Source organism: Suricata suricatta, chromosome 7 (assembly GCF_006229205.1).
Source record: "Suricata suricatta isolate VVHF042 chromosome 7, meerkat_22Aug2017_6uvM2_HiC, whole genome shotgun sequence".
Classification (NCBI taxonomy): domain Eukaryota; kingdom Metazoa; phylum Chordata; class Mammalia; order Carnivora; family Herpestidae; genus Suricata; species Suricata suricatta.
In genome coordinates this window covers 101,183,170-101,208,369 of record NC_043706.1, presented here as the reverse complement: position 1 = coordinate 101,208,369, position 25,200 = coordinate 101,183,170, and the positions used below count along the sequence as shown (strand labels likewise).

General features: G+C 36.2%; 1 long non-coding RNA gene across 3 annotated transcripts in view; it reads left to right on the top strand.

Moving 5' to 3' along the window:
- The window catches only part of LOC115296849, a 51,886-nt gene that overhangs the window by 1,249 nt on the left and 25,437 nt on the right, over window positions 1–25,200 (top strand). The window contains exons 3-4 of one of the 3 annotated variants that reach the window (XR_003911091.1): window positions 1,400–1,459; window positions 13,510–13,722. This is a non-coding gene — a long non-coding RNA (uncharacterized LOC115296849). Of the gene's footprint in view, window positions 1–1,399; window positions 1,460–2,825; window positions 2,897–13,509; window positions 13,723–25,200 lie in introns of those variants that run through there. The other 2 variants (XR_003911092.1, XR_003911093.1) reach the window with 2 other exon arrangements.

Below are 25,200 nucleotides of genomic sequence, written 5' to 3'. Positions count from 1 at the left end.
GACATCAAAGAGCCTGCTTGGGAGTCTCTTTCTCCTTCTCTCTCTGCCTCTGCCCAATTCATGCTGTCTCTCTGTTTTCAAAACCAAAAAAAAATTAGAAAAAAATCTTACTGAATGGGAGAAAATAATTGCAAATCATATATCTAAAAGGGGCTACTATCCAAAGTATACCAATAAACTCATATAACTGGATAGCTAAAAGCACAAACAATCCAATTTAAAAATGAGCAGATGATCTAAATAGATTTTTTCCTAAAGAAGATCTACAAATGGCCAACAGGGACATGAGAGGGTGCTAAACATCATTAACCATCAGGGAATGCATCAAAACCACAATGAGATATCACCTCACACCTGTTAGAGTGGCTGATATCAAAAAGACAAGAACTAACAAATGTTGGTGAGGATGTGGAGAAAAGGAAATCCTTGTGTACTGTTGGTGGTAATGTAAGTCGTTACAACCACTATGGAAAAGACTATGCTGGTTTCTCAAAAAATTAAAAATAGAAGTACCATATGACCCAGAAGTTTCATTTCTGGGTATTTATCTAACGAAAATGAAGACACTAATTAGAAAAAGTATGCACTCCTCTATTTTTATTACAACATTATATACAATAATTGTATGCAAGATATGGAAATAACCAAAGTGTCCATTAATAGATGAATGGATAAAAAATTTGTGATATATAATCTCATAAACTTGTTATCCATGTATATGCATATATATATAATATATCTTGAAATGTTACTTAGCATAAACAAGAATGAAATCTTGCCATCCAAAGAAAGTATATGCATATATAATATATCCTGGGTTATTACTTAGCATAAAAAGAATGAAATCTTGCCATTTATGACAACGTGGATTGATCTCGAGGGATTATGCCTAGTGAGATAAGTCAGACAGAGATAGATGAATATTGTATAGTCTCTCTTATATGTGGAATAAAAGAACAGCAGCAACTGCAACCACGACCACAGATACAGAGAATAGGTTGATGACTGTAAGAGGTGGAGGTCGGGGCAGGTGGGAGAAATAAGTAAACTGTTTTTGTTTTAGTTTAAATAAATTGAATAAAATTGAAAAAAGAAAAAAGAAAAGGTCCATAGCATTTTATAGAGTATGTTACAACTCTAAGTCATGGAGGGTGTTAGATACGCTGTTTATATAGGGAGGACATGTGAAATTAAAGGCCCCTCCTTAAGCTTAAAACAAAAAATTGTATGAAAGTGCCAGTGCATCCCCTAGAGCTCCAGGACTGTGACTTGATAAAGATATCAGAAAAGACAAGAGAAGAAAACTGAGGCACCAACAATATTTGTAGTGAAATTGGGGGCCCGTGCTTGTACAGGGTCACAGCAATGATGGTACTTTTTTTTTTTTATCAAAATTCAGACATCAATAATGGGAAAGGAAGGAGTGGTGGAAGCTCTTAAGGATCAAAGAATTTTCCTGGTAAGAATGCACATTTGGCCTTTTGTAAAGAAACTAGAACACCGGTGAGCTTTTCTCCTGAAGCGCACTCTTGCGTTGCTCAGTTTGGACATGACCTTGGCATTGGGAGGCCAAAATGTTCTGCTTCTTTTCTGAAGCCAGCTGTTAACACCAGAAGTGTCCTGACAAAGATGGACATAAGATTTAAGGCAGGCCAAGAAGATGGAGTAGGAGGGAAAAGATTTTTTGGAATATCTTATGACTTCATCTTACATCACTTTTTCTTGGACTAGAAGGTAATTGGAAAATAAGGGACATTAAATAGACTCCAAGACACTGTTGAAAAGTACAAAATTTGTGAAATCACACAATTACTCTAATGTGACTAACTTTTTCATATTGACCATTCCTCTTCTTTCATTGCATTAACCTAATTATATGTTGGTATTAGCTAGATGCAACCTTAGGATATTAAGTATCCCTAGCTGGTTTTTGCAGAATTTCTTCAATGAATTAAAATCCAGTAATCCATGGCAGAATGGAGACCAGTATTTTCTTAGATTATGCTAAGTAAAAGTTTCACTGTTGTTCTTCCAAGAAATGACAGAGAAGACTCCTTTTTTGGTTTGTGGTCTCGGGAAATTTCTGAAATGTGCTCTTTGCATCATTAACAAATTGAAAATATAGAAAATGTCTGTAGAAAATGAAACAACATTCTCTCCCAAACCGAACAATGAAGGACAGCTGCTGACAGGGAGATTGGATTAACAAAGGAGCAAGTGCATGAAACGCAGCACTATTTGCCCAGACACTGGGTTTCTTTCAGCCTCCCAGGCTGGCGGTGGTGACAGAGCCATCTGTCCTATCGTTTTGCCCTCTGTAGTCAGCCATTAATTTTCCACAAGGGCTCTCAGTGACAGCTCCCTCATAGTGACCATACTTGGACACAGGGTGTTTGAAACGCTTTAAGAGAGTAACTTCAAGGCTTCAGGCTTATGACACTGAGTCTGGGAGAAAGAAAAAGAGAAAAAATATGTAGATCAGCTAAAGGAAGATGAAAAGTTAGAGAGACACTGACTTACTTGAGAAAACTGCTATATTTACTTGTGTTATGTTTTGTCTTGAAATCCTATGTTGTATGGCTATAGCTCTTGATCCACCTACATTGGGGTTTGTAAACAATGGAAGAGTTGTCTGAATAAATAGAGAGAGGTGCTAATAGGTTGTTTCTGAAAGCCTGAGAAAGGACAAAAATACAAATTCTCCTGGATCTTACTTTCAGATGATTTTCCTTAAACAAGATCCACAAGATTCTCTTTTGTCTACTTCTCAGTATTCTCCCTCTCTTTCTCTCTCTCCCCCTTCTCTCTCCCTCTCTCTCCTGCAGCTGTTCTACCCTCACTAGAAATAATATGCATAAAAAGAGTATTCTACAAATATGCATCAAAATTGTCATGCTATTTTTCTTCTGCTTGCACTGATGCTAGAGAGTACTCAAGTTTGGTTTTTAGAGATCTAGGTTTCATGAGGTAAGATTTCAAAGATACATTTAAAATAATCTCCTCAAAATGTTGTTCTGATACAGGATCATGAGGTCCTTGTGAATATTTCCGGAAAACTAACATTAATTTTTAGGGAAAATTCAATAATCTACTTAGAATTGTCTTTGGTTGTTCCGAAAGTTTATCATTTTCAATACTGCTTATAATAAGTGAGCTACTTTTTCTGGGCAAGGGAAAAAACAATCTTTGTGTGATTTGGGGGGGATACAAAATGTAGAAACTTGGACTAGGAATTCTATTTTTTTTTCGGTGTGTGTGTTGGAGAAGATGAAACTTTGTATGCCTAGATCACTTGCAGAATGTCTTCTTAAGACTCAGTCTAGAAATTAGGCTAAACTCCAATCTGGGAAAGAAGTTTACTAATCAGTATGCTTGATTCTAGCTGTTGAGAAAACAATTCTCAAAACAAGGAGTTTTATGCCTGTTTAATATATCAGCAAATCATAGAGAATCAGGTCATAATGAAGGTTGAAAGAAATGTGAAAATTAAAAAGTTATAAAAGGAAAAAGCAGATAAAAAAGCAGAGTGCAACAAAAATAAAAAAATTCTGAGACTTTAGCTAAAGAGCTTCTGCAAAAATATAAACAAAAAAATGAAACAAACATGAAAATGAGCAAAGGAAATGAGGCAATTCACAAAAGAATAGTAAGAGACAAATACATATATGAAAAATTGTTTAATCTCATTTATAATTGGGGGAAATACCAAGAAAAATAAAATGATAATTTATCCCATTGTTTGGAACATATTAAACATGCATCCATTGTTGGTTAGGGTGAGGAAAAATAAACAAATGTATTATGAAGACCTTCTTTGATCTAACTTTAAAAAGACACACCAACTGTAAAAGAAAGTCTTTGAGACAGTTAGGGAAATTTTAAATATGGGCTGGGTATTAGAAAGCATTAGGGGATTGCTATTAATTTTGTTAGGCATGAAATATCTATACATACATAATACATACATAATTTTATACATAATACATATGTAAAAAACCTTCTTAATAGAATTGCAAAATGAAGCAGTTATAGGTGAAATGACAAAGTCTAGGATTTGCTTTAAAAACACTCCAGAATAAAAAATATGTGGGTGTGGGATAGATGAACCAGACTGACAAAATGTTAATAGTTGTTGAGAGGTAGGTGTATTAGTTTGCTAAGGCTACCATAACAAATACCGTGGATTGGGTGGTTTAAACAATAGAAATTTATTATCTTACAGTTCTGGAGCCTAGAAGTCCAAGATCACGGGGTCAGCAGGTTTGGTTTCTCTTGGAGCCTCTCTCTAGGCTTGCAGCTGGCCATCTTACTGTTGTGTCTTCATTGGTCTTTTCTCTGTGCGTATACACTCCTGCGGTGTCTTCTAGGTGTCCAAATTCCCTCTTCTTACAATTACACCAATCAGCTTAGATTAGGGCCCACCCTAGTGACTCCATTTTAACATATCATACTTAAAAAACCCTATCTCTAAATACAGCCACATTCTGAAATCCTGGGAGTTAAATCTTCAACATATGAATTCTGGGGGATATAATCAGCCCATAACAACAGTGAATAATGGCATATATGGGTTTATTATAGTAATCTCTCTACTTTTGTAGAGAATGGATTAACGTTTTCATAACAAATATTTTTTCAAGGCATATTTGATTGTGCTGTCTAGAAAAACAGAGGAAATGTTTTTAAAAAATGGAGAAACACCAATTATCTACTTACCTACCATCTAATATATCTATGTAATTGCATACAGAATGGGTGGAAGTACACACACTAAACTGTTAACAGCTATTACCTTTGGAGAGGACAGTAGCATACTGGGAGGCAACGGGTCTTTTATATGTTTGCTTTCTATTCAACTGTATGTTTACCGTATGTTTTTTGTTCTTTATGGTGGAGTGATAGTTTTCTTTACCTTTTAACGCAAAGTGAAATTTTTTTTATCTTTTATTATAATTTAGTGGTTTGAAGGCTATTTTAAAAAAGTACCTAACTGGGATGCCTGGGTGGCTCAGTCGGTTAAGCCTTCAGGTGATGATCTCGCAGTTTGTGAGTTCGAACCTTGTGTTGGGCTCTGTGCTGACAGCTCAGAGCCTGGAGCCTGCTTCCAATTCTGTGTCTCTGTCTCTCACTGCCCCTCCCCAGCTCATGCTCTGTCTCTCTCTCACTCAAAATTAAATAAACATAAAACAATTTTCAAAAAGTATATAACTGTTTTAGCTAAATATGTAAAAAATCTTCCAAAATAATCTTTTTAAAAGATTTTATTTACTAGTGTATAATTTTAAAAAATATGCTTACTTTTTAGAGTAGATTTGGGTTCACAGAAAAATTAAGCAGAAGGTAGAGAGTGTTTCCATATCCTACTGGCCCTGCATGCATATACAGTCACTCCAAAATCAAAATCCTGCACCACAGTGGTACACTTGTTAAATTGACGAACTTACATGTCTTTATCACCCCAAGTTCCTAGTTTACATCCTATGAGTTTTGGCAAATACATAATAACACGTACCCATCATTATAACATCATACAGAGTATTTTCAGTGCCTTAAAATACTCCGTGTTCCACCTATTCATCCCTCCTTTCCCATCAACTCCTGGCAACCACTGAATGAATGTCTTGTAGTTGAAATCATACCCTATGTAGCCTTTTCAGATTGGGTTCCCTCACTTTATAATATGCATTTAAAGTTTTCTTGATGTCTTTTCTGGGTTTGATAGCTGATTTCTTTTTAAGGCTGAATAATATTCCATTGTCTAGATGTACCACAGTTTATCCATTCACCTGCTGAAGGACATCTTGTTGTTTCCAAGCTTTGTTAATTATAAACAGCATTGCTGTAAACATTCATGTGCAGGGCTTTAGTTTCATCACCTTTGGGTAAATACCAATGAGTGTAATTGCTGGATCATATAGTGAGAGTATGTTCACTTTTGAAAGAAACTTCCAAAGTGGCTGTACTTTGTTGCATTCCATCATGACTGAGGGTTTCTATTACTCCAAATTCTTGTCTGCATTTCACGTTGGCCATTTTTTTTGTTTTTCAGAGTTTTTTTTTTAAGTTTATTTATTTATTCTGAGAGAGAGAGAGAGAGAGAGAGATAAAGCTAGAGAGAGAGAGAGAGAGAGTGAGCATGAGCATGAGGAGTGAAGGGACATAGAAAGGGAGAGAGAGAATCCCAAGCAGGCTCCACACTGAGGGTTTCTATTGCTCCAAATACTTGTCAGTATTTGGTGTTGACCATTTTTAAAGAATTTTTTAAAGTTTATTTATTTATTTTGAGAGAGAGGGAATGTGAATTGGGGAGGGGCAGGGAGAGAGAGAGAGAGAGAGAGAAAGAGAGAGAGAGAGAGGGAGAGAGAGAGCGAGAGAGAGAGAGAGAAAATCCCAAGCAAGCTCCATGCTGTCATGCTGTCAATTGAGAGCCTGAGGCAGGGCTCGATCCCATGTACAGTGAGATCATGTCCTGAAGCAAAACCAAGAGTTGGATGCTTAATGAACTGAGCCACCCAGGCACTTGGGTTTTGGCCATTCCAATAGGTATGTAGTGGTATCTCATTGCTGTTTTGTTTTGCATTTCCCTGATGACATATGCTGTGGAGCATCTTTTCATGGTTTTTTTTTTTTTTTTTTTTTTTTTTGCCATCTGTATAGCTTCTATAATGTGGTGTCTATTTGAGTGTTTTGTCCATTTTTTAATTGGGTTGTTCATTTTCTCATTGTTGAATTTTATCTTTGCTTCTTTCTTTAGTGTTTTGGTCTTATTGTCTCTGAATTTAGATCTTCATTTCATTCTTCTGATAATTACCTTTAATACATATTTTTAAAAATGGATCTCTAACATTAATCTATATCTACATTTTCTCTATAAACAAACAAAATGTATTAGCATAGCTTTACTTATGTATCTACATCACCAATCCTGTCTCATACTTTGCAAGCATTGGGATTTTTAGATTCAGCTTGTATATCATTTTATTAAACAGTGTTTATCAACCATTATTTAGAGTTGATTATATGATTGATTTATGTATTTATTCACTACAGCTTCTTCTTTGGATTTCTTCTAAAAATATTTGAATAAATATTATCAAATCTTACATATTTAAAGTGATTTTTGCCCTTACCCCTGATGCTAGTTTTGCTGGGTATAGAATTATAGGTTAAAAGTAATTTTCCTTTGGATCTTCAAAATATTACTCTATTGTCTTCTAACATCCATTATTGCTTGCTTATAAATCTCATATCAATTAGAATCTTTTTCTTTTTAAGTTATTTTATCTCTCTGGAAGCTTAGAATTTTCTCTTTACCTTCAGCATTTGAAATTTCACAGCGGTATGTTCAGTTATAAATCCTTATTGGTTTTTTTATTATTTACTTTATATGGCTGGTATTGTGGGAAACTTTTCAAACTGAAAGCTAATGCTTTTCTACAGTTCTTGGATTTTTTTTGAGTAATTCTTTATTTTCTTTCTTTCCTTTATGAAACATCTATTAGTACAGGCATAGACAATAGAACTTCTGGATCTATCTCTGAAGCTTTTAATTTTGTTCTATTTTTATATCCCTTTCTTTTTTGCATAATTTTCTGTAATAATTACCCAGTTTGATGGACCAGTTATTGATTTACTTTTAATCTTTGATTGCTCTGCCCATTAACTCATGTGTTGAGCATTTTTAAAAGGCAAAACATTAGATTTTGTACTCAAAGTACTCAACTTTGTATTTGATAATTTTCATTCATGTGTTTATAGATTCTAATTCTGTGTAAAAAAAAAAGATTTGTGGGTGTGGTTAGATGTTGTATCAGGTGTTTATATCTTCCCTGAGGGAGTGTTGCCTGTTCTTCTGGATATAACTGCCAGTTGGAGTTTCACTCTACCTGTCTGAGCTAAGTTCCCATACTTACTCCTATTTAAACATGGGTGTAAACTACTTTGGCTTTAAAAACAATAAAAATAAATTTTAAAACATTAAAAATATTAAATAAAATTTAAAGCATTAAAATGCAATGTCAGTGTTTAACTGCAATGACTCCTTACTGCATGAATCTGGACAACGCACCTTTCAGTTTATACTTCCAAAAAGTGGTCAGACTGTAATTACTGCTTAGGAAGCAGTGTGAAAATTGGGAATGGTCATCTGCTAGCAAAATCCTTTAGTGAGAATTATGTCTTTACTTATGTGTATGTATTTATTTATATTTTATGTTATAGTACATATTACAATACATATGTCTATATAAAACAAAATATGACCACTTGCACATGGCAGAAAAAAGAAGGTAGCTTTGTCAGGAAATATTCTTATTTCTTATCATTCTTTGGCATTGTTGGTCCAAGGAACGTTTTTACTAACTCAGGTTTTATTCATCAAGAGAGGGACTAGAATCTACTATACTGTTTGAACAAACACTTCTCTGAAAGCTCAACTCCCTCAAGGATTTCAAGAACATTGCATGTTCTTAATGTAAGACATTCAGAGAACATTTTGAAAGCATGATTTGGGGAAGAAGATGATGAGAATAAGATGTCATTGTAATTATTTTCCTTACCAACACTCAGTCATAGATGTGCAATTATTTCTATATGATTTATATGGTGGCAATTTTATTTTATTTTATTTATTTAAAGTTTTTAATTCTTTATTTAATTTTGAGACAGAGAGAGACAGAGCATGAGAGGGGGAGAGGCAGAGAGACAGAAAGACACAGAATCTGAAGCAGGCTCCAGGCTCTGAACTGTCAGCACAGAGCCCAAAGCGGGGCTCGAATCCACGAACGTGAGATCATGACCTGAGCCGAAGTCGGAGGTTTAACCGACTGAGCCACTCAGGCACCCCAGTGGTGGCAATTTTAAACTAAGACTGTTAGGAACAATTATAAACTCCTAGTCATTTCAGACATAGGTTTCCTTTAATACCATTTATTCTAGTCAATTTGAAGAAGGCCTGAAATACGTTCTTGATATGTTTAAACGATAACTACTACAGCAGAGATGATCAAAGTCATTTTATAGCTGGAGAACTTGGGGCTCAGACTGAAAGATCCTTCTTACAAAAACCACATACAATCAATTAGAAATGTCATCAGAAAAGTAACTTGGATTCTAGATGAATAGTTTTGTTATTCTCAGCACTGGACTGATTGATTGACTCCTTTATTCATTTAACTATGGTCCACTCAACTGACTACCTGACATTTAATATTAAATACTCATTAAATAACACAGTTCTATACTTGTGTGATGGCTGTCACAATGCAAGTCATTATTAATTTCTTGAATAAGCTAAGAAAAATTACTAGAATTTAAAGCTTTCCTTCAGCATGCTTTAAAATGAATCATGTCAAATAGTATTTTCAGAAGTTTCCTTTTAATGTGTAATGTTAGGGGGCACTTGGGTGACTCAGTTGATTATGCATCTGACTCTTGATTTCGGCTCAGGTCATGATCTCACAGTAGTGAGATCGAGCCCTTCATGGGGCTCTGTGCTGGGTGTGGAGACTGATTAGGATTCTTTTACTCTCTCTCAGCCCCTCCCCTACTGTGCTCTCTCTCTCAAAAATAAAAATAAATAATAAAAAAATTTTAAAGAGTAATGTAAGTGAAACAGGTTTAAACATATTTTTGACTACAGGACTCTTCAGAGCCTTTACTGAATTAATGTTCATTCTTAATATCCTTGTGGGGATAGTATGACAAATTTCTCAAACTTATTTTATCAATAAGTACTTTTTTTCCCTCAAGGAACATTTTGTGCATTAATGTTCTCCCAAAGAACATAGCACTGTTGGTTTATTTGAAAATTATTTTCTTCTTGTTTCTGTCTTGTATAACATGCTTTCTTTTTTCATCCTGGATACTCCAGTAATAAATTGTAAGGAGAACCAAGAACTTCTTGCTAGTTTGTTTCTGTAAATACACTGTTTTCTAACTTATCTAATAAGTGCAACATGATACTAATCTATAGGTATCCCAGTGTAGGCATTGTTATGAAGGTAATGTATCTCTAATTAGAAACAATGCTTGCTTTTTTCCCCTGGCGGCCACATGAGGGAGCTAAAAAGAATCAAAGACTACTTTTTTCCCTTTAATAGGGAATTTTATACATTTTACCCATCAGTGTGAATGCTTTAATGGCAGTTACTACTTTTTTCAAGTCCATTCACAAAAATCCTATTAACAGTATTAGCTAATGGAGAAGAAATGCATCAACTCTATGTTGCCACAAAAATTCTGGTGGGGTGTGTGAATGTGTGCATGTGCGTGTGTGTGTGTGTGTGTGTGATCCTTTTATCGTCAGTGGACCAGAGGTATAAACTTTCACAAGGAGGTCTGTACATTTAATTATCTGAAAATTGATAAGTGTGTGTGTGTGTTCAGAAATAATAATAAATTAGCTTTTTGATTCTAATTCCTAATGTATGCTCTACAACATCACCAGGACCCTTGAAAACAGAAGTGTGCCTTTTCCAAATGCTCTTTCCTGTCTCCTCTCCGTAAACCAGAAATAAAAACAATCCTGGATTTTGTGTTCATCATGTCTTGCATAGTACTTTTTTTAATACATATGTATACTTTCCTAAAGATATATTTTGATAAAGCCTTTTTCTTGTTATTGAACTTTATAAAATTTTTTACAATTAGACTTCTAAGCCTTTTTTCCTCCATACAACTTTGTAAAATTTGTTGAAGTTGTTCCTCGAGTTGTCGTTCACTTATTTTCATGACTGTATAACATTCCTTTTTGGTGGGGGGGGTGTGTATTTATGTGTACTTGGGATTTCTTTTCATTTTTATTCTTAAGAAGACTATGTAAATTTTCACATCATATCTCATGGTACAAATTCAAAGGAGTTTCTTTAGTATAGTGTGTTTTCCTTGCAATAGAGTATACACATGTTTGTATTAAAAAGATAATCGCAATTTTATTTCAAAGTTTATACCAGGAATGAATAAATTCCTGTTGCTCTATATCCTTACCAAGAATGCATTTTTACCAATTGAGTGGGTTTTAAATGTTATATTATTTAGGTCTTATATATGTTTCTTTAATTTCTATTGAGATTGAAAATATTTTATATGCTTATTGGGCATGTGTGTTGTGTGTGTGTGTGTGTGTGTGTGTGTGTGTGTGTATGTGTGTGTGTATGAAATGCCAATTAACGATCTTTGTTTTTCTTTTGGAGTGCTTGTGTTCTTCTTATTGAATTTTAAAGACAATTTTTATATTCCAGACATGAATTTTTATTGGTTACATGCATATTTTGCCTTCTCATTCTCTCTATGGTATGTTTAGATAAAAGGATCTCAAGTTTAATTTTGAATTGATCAAACCACTTTCTTGATGGTTTGTACTTTAGGTGCCCTGTTTAAAAATTATTTTTAAGACAAAAATTTTAATGTTTGTTTTTGAGAGAGAGAATTAGTAGAAGAGAGAGAGAGAGGGAGACACAGAATCTGAAGCAGGCTCCAGACTGAGCTGTCAGCACAGAGCCCCAAACGGGGCTCGAACACTCCAGCCACAAGATCATGACCTGAGCTGAAGTCAGACACTTAACTGAACCACCCAGGTGCCCCTAAAAATCGTTCTTCAATTCTTTAATGATTATCATTAAGATATTCTCCTATATATTCTTCTAATTTTGACTTTCACATTTTTTATTAACTTTTAAAATCTGGAATTCATTTTTGTGTAGAAGATGAGGAAAGGAGCCACTTTGATGCTTCTATTGGAATCAGTTGTAAAAGCCCCGCTGGCCGATTAGCCCTTTCTTTCTAATAACCAGCTCCCTTTATTAAATTCTCTTATTAATTCTGATAATTTCTTGGTTATTTTGGAGCTTTATGTCTTATTCATCTGAATATTGAGATATTTCTGTTTCTTATTTTCAACAATGATACTTTTTTTTGCTCTTCTTATCTTCACGTTGTCGCACGTTGTCTCTGGTACCATATTAATTACAAGCAACAATGTCAATTTTCTTGTCTCATTCCTTATTTTAAAAACAATGTTTCCAATATTTCACTGTTAAAATAATGTGGGTTTTTTTGAGATTAACTCTTTGCCAGGTTAAAGTATTTCCTTTCTATTCCCTGTCTGGTTACAATTCTTACCAAGAGTGGGTGCTGAATTTTTTGATACCTATTCTGTGTATCTGTTGAGATGATCATAAATTTCCCCCGTTTAATAAGTGAATTAATATAATAAATTATGTCAATGCATTTGCTAGATTTGGTATACTAATATTCTAAATATTTTATTCAGGATTTTGCATTCATGTCTATGAATGACGTGGGAAAGTAACTCTTTTTTTCCTTGTGCTTTCCTTGTCTCTGTTTTGTTTTGCTTTTGGTATCAAACCATGCAAGTCACTTGTAATGAGTAGGGATGTATTTATTCTGCTGTTTTCTGGACGAAGTTGTATAAAGTTAAAATGGCTCATTCCTTGAAAGTTTGACAAAAATTTCCTGTAAGTTCCCTAAACATTTGATAGAATCTGATGTTTTCTTTGTAGAATAACTTTCAAGTGTGATCTCTCTTTAATAAGATTTTCTCTTTCCTTAAATGTTTATTTCTGAGAGAGAGAGAGAGAGAGAGAGAGAGCGCACGCGTGGGTGCGCCCATGTGGCGGAGGGGCAGAGATGTGGAGACACAGTATCTGAAACAGGCACCAGGATCTGAGCTGTCAGCAGACCCGCATGGGGGCTTACACCCTGAAGCTGTGAGATCATGCATGACCTGAGCCACCGAGTCTGACTCTTAACCCATGAGCAATCCAGGCACATGATAGGGCTTTCTTTTAAAGACTACACAGACATACGATTTCTTTTGGAGTCCATTTTGATTTTTAAAATAGGAATTTGACCATTTTGTCTTAGTTTTCAAATTTACAGGAATGAATTTGTAGAATTGTCTTATCTTTTAATCTACTATATTTGTGGCTATGTTTTGTTTTATAACTTGTATTTTTGATACTAGTAATTTTGATTTCTCTCCCTTGATCAAGCTTGCCAGAGATTTGTTAATTTTTTTTAGCCTTTCAAACACTCGACATTTGGTTTTGTTTGTCCTCTCTTGTATTTTTGGTCCCTTTCTTCAACACAACATTTTGTTTTTGTCAACATTTCTGAGCACATAAGTTAGAAAGTAAAATAGTTTAAAATTTTAGTTTTTACAAAATGAGTATCCTGCCTCCTTTTTCCCATTTCCTCTTTCTCAGACGCAGCTTCTTCCATTTCTTCTGGCTGATTATTTTAACACTTACTGCCAAGACTCCCAATGAGATGTTTTCACTGCTACTTCCTAATTTTTCAATTTTAGTCATTGTTTTTTGAACTCTGTATGAGGTTAAACCTGTTGTTTCCTATCATGATATATCTTCTTTCATGGCAAAAATCACAATCACAGTTTTACATTTTGTTACATCATAATATTATTAATATTTGTATTCCTTTTTAGAAGCCTCATGTGGTCACATACCTTGCTTCCTTTGGTTTCCATAGGTTCTTCAATGTCTAGAACAAGGTGGACACAATTATTTGCTGAGTGAGTGAATGGATAAATGAACAACATATACGTGGAAATCTAGGAAGAATTGAAGGAGACGGGCTACTTTGGGGGATGACTTGCACAGAAGGAAGCAAGTGCTTGTTCTGCCAGCTCCATCTGTGGTCAGACTATAGTTACCCAAGAATATGAGTATCTGTTTTGTACAGGTCAGTTTTGGTACCTTTTTCCATGTTTCATTTATTCTCTTTTTGTTTGTCTCACGTTCATAATAAAGACAATTAGAAAATTTTCTGTTTCTACTGAACTAAAGTTAAATACGGAGATGAATTTCAGCCTATAGGCTTAGAGGATACTGGTGGTCACAAATTCGTCTTGGAAAGCTGGGTTACAAATTAAGTTCCAAGGAAGCAAATAAGTAGAGAAGCATAGTGCATGAGTGGTCCCTTGTGGTTTCTAGGTTTTCTTTTTTTAATGTACTTATCTAAATTTAGAAAGCTATATAAATTTTTCGACAGGCATATAATAGTAAAGAGAATAGTAAAATGAACCCCTTCTTTGTATCAACATTTTCATTTTTCCAGTCTTGTTTTACTAACTCCCGTTGCATTATTCAAAGTTCCCCAGAGAAGCAGAACTAAGAATATATATATCACATGTATTTATGTATTTATTTATTATTTATATATTTTAATTATCAATATATATTTATTATTTATTTTATTTATAAATATATATTTATTATATAATAGATTTATTATAAGCAAATGGCTTATATAATTGTGGAGGCTGAAAAGTCTCAAGATCTGCAGACTGCAGGGTGGAGACCTAAAAAAGTTGGCATAGTTCTAGTCCAAGTGCAAAGAACTTGGCCTAAGAACTAGGAGAACTGATGGTATGTTGGCAGGCCTAAGACCCAAGAAATGTTGATGTGTAAATTAAGGTCCAAAGGTAGGAAAAAACTGGTACTTGGGCTCCAGTATCAGGCTGGAGGAGTTCCCTCTAACTCAGGTCTTTAGTTGATTGGACGAAGCCCACCCACACGTTAGGAAGGACAATCTGCTTCACTCAGTCTGCTGACTAAAATGTTAACTCATCAAAAGACACCTTCAGAGAGACACACCTAGGATAACCTTTGACCAAATCTCTGTGTACCCTATGGCCCAGTCAAGTTGACAATGCAATTAGCCATCACATTTAATCTGTTTTTTTTTTAATATTTATTTATTTTTGAGAGAGAGAGTGAGTGAGTGGGGGAGAAGCAGAGAGAGGGAGACAGAGTATCTGAAGCAGGCTTCACTTGTACTGTCAATGCAGAGCCTGATGATGAACTTGAACCTACCCGTCATGAGACTATGACCAGAGCCTCAGTCAGACACTCAACCAACTGAGCCACCCAGGAGCCCCTACCTTTTTTTTCTTAAATTGAATATATTTTAATCAAATTTAAGACATCATGTTATTACACATGTAAAGGCTTCAGTGTTTATGGCTATATCATAGGATTAAAAAATTAATTATATTTTTTAGAACAGTATTAGATTTATGGAAAAAATACAAAATAGTATACACAGTCTTTTTGTACCTCACACCCAGTTTCTCCTACTATCAACATCCTACACTAGTATGGTATCTTTGTTATAATTAATGAACTAGTGTAAATGCATTGTCATTGAACAAGTTCATAATTTATTTGGATTCTTTAAGTTTTTACCTAATGCCCTTTTTTTATTCCCAGAATTCATCCAAGATACTATGTTACATTAGTAGTTATGTCTGCTAAAATTTCTATTGTCTATGAGTTTCTTAGACTGCCCTTGTTTGATGACCTTAACAATTTTGAGGAGAATCAATTAGGTCATGTATAGGATGCCCCTACACTGGGATTCTTTTCAAGTTTTTCTCATGATTATACTGGAGTTGTGAGTTTTTGGGTAGAAGACCATAGTAAAATATCATTCCCATTACATTGTAACAGATATGTGTACTACCAACATAATTTATCATAGTTGATGTTGACCTTGATCATCTGGCTGAGACAGAGTTTGTCAGGTTCTTTTTTTTCTCTCCTTCCCATACTGTACTCCTTAGAAGAAAACCACTATGTGAAACCCACACTTAAGAAGTGGGGCGTTATGCTCCCTTACTTGAATGCAGTTTCTATATATATCATTTAAGACTTGGTATTTTTCTTTTTATTTATTTGTTTTTTTGTTACTTATGTATCTATTTATTTCAGTAGAGACTCATGAATGTTTATTTCACAGTTTGGGTTCTATCCCAATACTAATTTACTATCATTATCATTATAATTGTTATTGTTATTTTTTTCTCAAATATTTTTCATCTTTGATCATTTGGAGCTTGACTACTTGGAGTTCTTTTAGTTGTCTCCAATGTCCCTTGAGCATACCACCTCCCTCATCCTCATTAATGTAGTTTTATAATTTTTTAAAATTAAGTTTAAAATTTTTTATTATTTCCTTACTCTGGCATAATAAACTTCTCCACGCTTATCTTGTATATGTTAACCTGCAGTCTTTCCCCAAAAAAGCCATTTCCTTTTATTGGAACATGGATCTAGGCACTAGGTGTGCTCATCACTACCAGATTGTTATTATTTCTAAGCATTTTTATCTTATAGAGCAAATATGTGTATATGTAAACCCGTTTATATACATGTATCTATAAATATTTCTACATATAACTATCTGTATCTATATTAAATAAAATGTGAGCTCAGCCTGATGTCTCCAATCTAATTCACTATAAAATGGATCATTCTGACTTCCTACCCTTGTTTATCTGTAAATTACCAGTCCAAGAGAGGTTTAAATGATTATTTTTCATTTTTATTTTAAAAAATTTACCTTACTTCCAGTCTGGCTCTTTGCCACGTTTATTTAATTCTAATTCTAGTGTGTATACACACTAGATATACCACTAGATGTGTATAGTGGTATCACAATTGTTACTTTATATTTTCCTGGGAAACCCCTTTATCAAAGAGAGTATACTATTTATGTGATATTCTTTTTGCATTTAATTTTACAGACTCCACTCACTTCCTTTTTTAAATTTACTTTTAAGTTTCATAAACTTTGTATTTAAATTTCAATTCATTAACATATAACATAATATTAGTGCCAGGTGTGCAATATAGTGATTCAACACTTCCATACAACATCCAGTGCTCATCACAACTCATTTTTAAAGCTACTGGGGCAACACTTCTCCCCCAACCTCAGGGAGATTGTTTCACACATTTGCAATAGATTGTTTTGTCACATTCTGCATTCTCCTGTGATTCCTGTCAACCTTATATATTAAATAATTTCTACAGGCACCTGGGTGGCTTAGTTGGTTTAGCCTCTGTCTTCTGCTCAGGTCATGATCTTACATTATATTCACTTCATTATATTATATTTTTATATTTAATCATTTATATTTTTCAATTTATCTTACTTTTCATTTTATATTCATTTTTATATTTTTTAAAATGATTTTGAAAGATCAAACTCATGGGGGAAGGAAGCCAACATATTTACATCTTCTCCTAAAGAGGAACGTCTTGTGGAAGTGAAACTGCACAATAATTAGGGAATAGAAGGATGAAGACAAATGGAAGAGCCCGTGTACCACATTATTTATTAAATGTTTTCTGAATGATGGATGGATTCATTCATTCAATTCAACAAATATTTTTAAGCTATTCCTATGTAGTAAACAGCTGGGAACACGGCAGTGAATAAAAGCAGACAAGATTCCTGCTCTTATGGGGCTTCTATGCTAGTAAATGAAGTTGGATCATGAATGAATGGGTAAATACTACAACATTCTTCTGTGGTCATGTCACAAACTCTTGTGGTCTTAAATTATTTGAATGAAATATTTGAAATTGCATTTTACCAGATGCTACTTGTGCTTTGCCTGCTTATTTTTTGTCCCTTTATAGACTGATTTTGCCCTAGAAACCCCCATGCTTGGTCATGTATATGCTGCTGCCTGCGTGGTAACACCCAGTCAGTTTTTACATCCACACACAGGGGAAATGGGGAATATGTGTTTGGATGAGTGAATGATTTTTCACTTCTGTCAGGGAGATCAAATTATCAGCAGGGCTGCTAATCTGCCTATCTGCAAAAATAGCCAGAAATATGCACAAATGTAAACATAAAAGGAGACACCCATAATTTGCATAGCTCTCGTGTTTGTCCATCAGTCACCCTCAATGCTTGTAAGCTGTTAGGCTGGACACAAATGTGGTCGAGCTTGAGGAATTGTCATTTTAGCTTCCAATGAGACACTTTATTATCACCATTAATTGATTAAACATTTTCAACACTCTCTGAGTAAACCAGTCATGCCATCTATTTCTACCTTGGGCTTCTGTTTATGGTCTGAGTGTGCCAAACATCCAGACTAAATGAAAATATACCCTCCAGGAACCACGCATGGCATCTCTCATAACAAGCTGCAGCACCTCTCTGAAGCACGGCTGCTATGTTGTGGGGAATCCAGGGAATCTTTAGCTTAATTCGCTGTGCCTTGGAGCCTCTAGGAAGAATGGAAAGTGAGTGGTGTTGGAGGAATCATGTGTGCAGATGATTGTCATACTTATATCTCTCATTTTGAGGGGAAAGAAGCAGTGTGAAGGAACAGATTTGGTATCCTTTGGATAATCATACATGTGGGAGTAATCTTGGCAATGTGAGTTCCAGCCAGATTTCTAAAGCTGCCCCAGTATTGAGCTCCTGTGGTTTTGTGGATCAGGGGAGGGTGCTGGTTCCCAGTTGCTTGTGCCTCACTCATTTTACATTCTCTATCAAATCCAAATAAAAAGAGAAGTGATCTCTGTCTGCCTCTCCATTTCAAAGGTAGCTCTAAAGCCTGGGAAGGACAGTGGTGATGGGGGAAGGGGAAGCGCTTGGCTAAATGGAAAGTGTTGAGATGATTCAAAGAGCTCGTGCTGACTGAGCAGGGGTGGCTTGACCTTCCCTGGGGGCCACGTAGGCAGCCTCCTACTGGAGGTTATTTTTGGTGCTGGAAAGCCTGCAAGCCCCAAAATATCTCTCCCTGCCATCTTGCCAGGTTCTGTAATTCCCACCACAAGAGCCATCCTCTAGTTAAAAGCATTGTGTCTCTAGAAGGCCCTGGCTAGAGTGCAGCCACCCATAGGCAATGCTGCCACACATTTAACCTGTAATCGTCCATATACCCGGAACCTGAGTGCAGAGAACAGCTACCAGCTGTTGGTAACCCAACACTGCCTTGCTAAGAGAAGCTTTTTGACAGCCTCTTCACATAAGTGGGGGAAATGGGGGCCACAAAGCTCTGGATCAGGAGTGTAATGGCTCCATGGGGGCAGCCAAATTGCTTCAGTAATGGTGTCTTCACTCCCTCCTACCAGGGCATGGGAAGGTTAGACTTTGGATACTAAGAGGAATGTGGAAATGCAAATGGTATCAAGGGAGAGCCTGAACGCTTGGGTGACACCCTTAACCAAGTTTTATCTCTAAGGGAAGAAGACAATTGTCTGTCTAGCTTGATTTGCTGTCCCCCCATCCCCAGTATTTTGTCACTGGTCAGTAAAGATGTCTGAAAGTTTCACCATAACTACATCTTTAGGTTAAATGGAGAACATATTCTCAGGGAAGGATAACAAGGTAGTTTTAAGAATTGAGGGCATTCATAAATCATGGAAAGAGCCTAAATGTCCATCAACTGATGAATGGATCAAGAATATGTGGTTTATGTATACAATGGAATACTACATGGCAATGAGAAAAATGAAATATGGCCACTTGTAGCAAAGTGGATGGACCTCGAGGGTGTCATGCTAAGCGAAATAAGTCAGGTGGAGAAGGACAGAAATCATATGTTTTCACTCATAGGTCTAACAGGAGAAACCTAACAAAGGACCATGGGGAGGGAAGGGGGAAAAAGAGTTTGGGAGAGAGAGGGATGCAAAACATGAGGACTCTTGAAAACTGAAAATGAACTAAGGGCTGAAGGGGGAGGGGGATAGGGAAAGGAGGGTGATGGTCATGGAGAGGGGCACTTGTGGGGAAGAGCACTGGGTGTTATACGGAAAACAATTTGACAATAAACTATATAAAGAAATAAATAAAAATAAAAAATAATAAAAGAACAAAGTCATTTAAAAGTAAAAAAAAAGAATTGGAGCATTCATGAGAATTAGCTCTTTTCATCTGATAGCATAAGTAAAAGCTTGGAAGTTTGGTATGTTGCAGCTGTGTGTGAGAAGAAACATTCTTCTTATAGGGCTGGAACTACCGTCCATACTCACAGCCTGTTCTGGGGAGTGAGTCAGCCTCCTACTAAGTGTGGTGACAGGGTCACATGCTTTCCTCATTAAGCTAAGTTCTTAGGATGGTATTTGGGATTGTCTTTCTTTTCTTCCAGCCTTGCCTTTATTCTTTCTTGGTCTTGGCTTCTCTCTGGGCATTCCTTGCAGGGTGTGGAAGGCTAACCCACATATCCCCCTCTGCTTTCCTCGCTTTCTGCTGGGAACTCATTGCAAGGCTCAGAGCCTGGCAGGACAAAAGAGTGCCCTTGCGTTGTAACCAGCCTTCCCTCCCTTAGAACATGATTCCGGGAGATAACCACATACTGTCCTCATAGGCAACCCATCGTCCTTGTGGCAATTTAAGAGCAGACTCCCTGAAGCTTTTCGGCTGGTGCAGCTGCCCTGAAGGCAACAACTATGGGTCACCAACACAGATAGAGAGCAGGTCCCCCCAGTGTGACAAACAAGAGCCTACAAAAAAGCCAAGGGGAATAGGGGCTGTGAAGTCAGAGAATATCTGGAAGTGACAATGAGAGAGCAAGTAGAACTAGATGTGAAAGCAAGTAAGATAGACCTGGATTCAAAGTTTAGTGGCTATGCCATCTTCAAGTTACCTAATGTCTCTGATCTATTTTTTTTTTTTACAAATTAAAGGCTAATAATATTTGCTTTCTAAGATGTAACTAAAAACAGATGAATGATCAACACTGTGATTCTGGCTCATAACGGGGATTTAAAGATGTTACTTATTATGGTTGTTATTGAGAGAATTTTCAGTAGTGTGATGGATATAGTTTGAATGGAAGTCAGGAAGTGAAATCTAGGTGGAAAGGGAGATAGAGTTAGTGTTAACTTGAGGCCCAGGTGGTGGTGAATTAAGAAATTTTTAAGGATGAAAGAAACATGAGCATGGGTATAGCTTCAAAGGGAAGTTAAAGATATGATATGTGAGAAAAAAAGGAATAATTTATAGATCAATTGTTGAAGGACTTGGAAGGTAGATGTGATCTCAACAGCAAGGATTATCATCTGCAAGGAGCAGGTATACCTGTTTAACTGAAAATAAGAGGAGCTCTATAAGGATGGGTAAATATTTCACTAGTTTAGAAGTGGTGGAACAGAGCAAAACAGGGAATTTGAGAGATTCATAACTAATGAATTCTGGTGTATGGAGAGCATTTGTAGTGACCACAGGATCATGGCCTTTGGAAGAATAATAAAGCTTGGAAAAGCCACAAATCCATAAGCCAATGCTCTTCACGATCCACTAGCCAGTGCCTATCCAAAACCAGTTTGCTGTCAGTCTAAGACAACAGAAGAAACTTGCACCAGAATATAAATCAGTTGTATCAGTAAGGGCACTGGTTAGTTCAGCCATTTTTTTTCTCTTAGCAAGACTCTCTCAGTGATAATGGAAACAGTATGTTCTTTTACCAAGCTCCTTGTCTTGTCACAGAATGGTAACATAGTTAGCACACCTAACCAACACACTACTAAGTAGACTGGCCACATAGAATTGTATTGGTCTAAACCATCGAGTTTGGCTGGGGAGGGATGGTTCTTTGTTGTAGCAGCTGAGACTAACTTACTAGTTGCAGTGGTCTGAATGTTTGGGTCCTCTCACAGTTCATACTTTGAAGTCCTAACTCCCAGAGATCATGGTATTAGAAGGTGAAGCCTTTGGGAAGTTCTTAGGTCATGAGGGTGGGGCCCTCCTGAGTGCAGTTAGTGTCTTATAAAAGAAGTTCCAGAAAGATCACTAGCCCCTTCCACCATGGCGTTTACTGCAAGAAGGTGATAGGTATGAACCAGAAAGAGACCTCTCCCCAGAACACAACTATGCTGGTGCTCTGATTCTGGACTTCCCAGCCTCCAGAACTGTGAGAAGTACATTTCTGTTCTTTAAAAGCCACCCAGTCTGTGGAATTTGGTCATAGTAGCCCTAATGAACCAAAACACCAATACAGCAGGTTTGAAGAAATAAGAGGAAATGGAAGGATAGCAAATTGTAGTCAGAGAGGGGATTTCAGAGGATTTGTGGAGCGCTGCTTGTGTCTTAGGTTTGGGAGGTTCAAAGGTAGTTGGTAAAGAGAAAGCCCTTATATAGGGTGTGATGACAGTTTGGTATAACATTCCATTATTTTTAAAAGATTCTCTTTCCAGGTCTAGAGAAACAGTGTCTAGGTTTATGAGAGCTTTTGGAATTAAAATTGCCTGGAGTTATATCTTATTTGTGTCATTGTTTTGTTGTCATCCTTGAGCATGAAACTCAGTTTCCTCATCTGTGAACATGTGCATAACACTGTGTCTTGTAGAGGATGGTTAATGATGAACTGAGACAAGAAGTGTAAACAGTACATCACTGAGTGCATATTGAGCACCCAATGAAAATTACTTTCTCTTATTTCTCTCGTTCTACTGCCATAGCCAGAGTGGAGGCTCTCCTGGTTTTGCTACAGCAGCATTTTCTAGTAGAACTTTCTGCAATGGAAGAAATGTTCTATAATCTATACCTTCCAAGAGAGCAGCCACTAGCTCTGTGTGGCTACTGAATACCTGAACTGTTGGTTAATACAACTGAGGAAATTACTGTTAATTTTACCTAATTTTAATTAATTCAGAATTTAATTCAAATAGCCACATGTGACCAATGGTTGCTACCATATTGGACAACATGGTCTATAGGCATTACTGTTCTAATTATTCCAATCTGTTCTTTTCCAGTCCATCTTCCATATTTCTGTCTACGTTAGCTTAGTGAAGTATGATTCTTCTCATGTGATTCTCTCATCTAAAATATCTTAAATAGTTCTGTGTTTTCTACCAAAGTGAGGTATGGTCTGAGTAAGAGAGGAGGAGGCCAAGAGTAGACAAGTGCACAGAGTTAATATATGTTCTAAATATCTATATCCTGATGTATTATTAGGGTTCTTCAGAGAAACAGAACGAACAGAAGATTTAAATATAGGTATAGATTTAGATATTAGATATAGATAAATATTGAGAGAGAGAGAAAGATTGATTGCTTTTATAGACAATTAGCTCATATTATTGTGAAGGCTGTCAAGTCTGAAATCTGAAGTATAGGCCAGCAGGCTGGAGACCCAGGGATGAGTTGATCCTGTGGTCCAAAGGTCATCTGCTGGCAGAATTCTCTCTTGTGAGGGAAGTCAGTCTTTCTGTTAAGGCTTGCAGCTAATTGGATGAGGCCAACCACATTATGAAGGATAATCTGTTTTACTGAAAGTCTACTGATTTCAATGGCAATCTTACTTAAAGCAAAACAAACCCTTCCAAGCAACTTCTAGAATAATGCCTGACCCAATATCTGCATATTTGGCCTAGCCAAGTTGACACAAACATCACACCTGTTAATACCTCTCTCTAGATTTTTATCACCAACTCTGGTGGTCAAAGAAAAACCAAACAGGGCTTTCCAATGTGAGGATAGCCATTTTTTCCCGCATGCCATGGGGTGGGCATTTTAAAGCTTTCTTTTACCTTTAAGTCCTCCATGCCTGGCTCTTTGACAGTCTCATTGACCACAGCCAGCCCTTTAGACCTTTACTTGTTTATGGAGACACAATACTTGGCCTTGCTGTCTTGGCCTGCTGGTGTGGTATCGGGCTGATTCTGTGAATGACTCCGACACTGGGCCTGCAAGGTCTTGACCAGCAATGTGAGCAACTTTGGTCTCTCTTGTGCTGGATCTGGCTTGATTAAAGCCAGGGACCTGGAGGTGAAAAGTTTTATATCTTGTTATCAGTTCATTGAGTCACATTGTTTCTGCTTGACTTTGTAGATGTAACAGTATTGCAGCTTGAGCCCAATTTGATTTATTGGTGAAATTAAATTCTATACTTTCACAATGATGTCAGTACTTCCTGGGTCTTAAAAAAATAAATAAATAAAAACCACAGCAAGCAGCAACTGCCAGCTTAACTGGTTAATCCATATGTTGTCCAGGCCAGTTGCTTTTTAGATGTCAGGAGAGCAGTGTCCCGTGCATTTTGCTCTGGTGAACATGAGAAACCTCTCCTTAAAATTCCCAGTGCAGTGAAGACATTAATATAAAATACTAAATATTCTCTCAAAATAATTTTGGGAAAGACTGTGATTTGCATTTCTGAATGTCTTTTAATGACAGGGTTATTATGAAAGCAAGTTTTCTTCCCTACAAAATGTGACAAAAATTTTCACAAGGAGATAAAAATTTGAAGCACAATTTATTATTATTATTATTTTTTATTATTCACATTAAGCTGTCAAAATTTTGTCCTCTTAACATTATAAAGATAATGTCTTAGCACCATGAAGATCAATAAATTAATGTGAACATGTCTATACTCTGTAAAATCATTTGCCATTCTTACACTCTAGAAAAACTCAGCTGGGGGAAAAAGCCATTATGCAATTAAGTAAAATATAATTAATATTGGCATTGGAGGAAGGGCTTAAATAGTTCATTTCAGTGGTTGACAAAATCCACCTGCCTGGTAAGTGGAATTAATGAGGAGGGACAGGATTGTGAAATCTGAGCTTCCATTGTCTCCAGAAAACTTAGGATTTTATTCCTGAAAGTAAAGTGGGACTTAAACAAGTAAACCATCATGTAAATTTATGATTTCTTCATGTACATGTAGAGTGTGACCTTCTTAGCCTCATTTTTTGTTTGTTCATTTTTTTAATTGACATCGAGCAGGCTGTTTGGATTAAGGGCCTTTTGGAAGTCCTAGGAAATTTGGGTAAATTGACTTCAACCTAGTATAGGTATCACTGTTGACCTGTAATCTCAATGATATAAAACAATTTTGCACAAAGTGTCCAGTTGCAATTTGGGAAAGACTTTGTGGACCATGGTCACAAAATAAAAATGTAAAAATCCAATTAGTGTTGTACATATATGATCTAGCTCCTGATTGAGCAGCTGGATGTTTACTGGGGGTCTGACTGCAAGTTACCCAGATCTCTGGAGACAGGCATCTGAGACACAAGAAGACATGTCAGCTCCTCAGTGCTTGGGCTGGGATGTTGTTAGCCTGCTAGCCATGTCAAACATGTTCTTTGGTTCCTGGAAATGATAACTATGACCAAGTGATTTAAGTCACCAGTGCCCTATGATGCAAGGGAAACTCATTCTTTAGAAATCTGATGAGAAGAGATATAATGGGAGAGTGGAGAAGTCAGGCAGAAGTTGAAACCAGAATAAAGGAGTAAAATATTGGATTGGATTGAGATGTGCATTCGTTTGAAAAAATTTGTTCTGCTTCAGGTTGTCTGGACCAGGATTTCCTCACTGTCTTCCTCACTGAGTTTTGCTATGGAAGAATAATTTCCTTAGGCCAAAGTCAATTTTTTTTACTTTATTTTCACAATA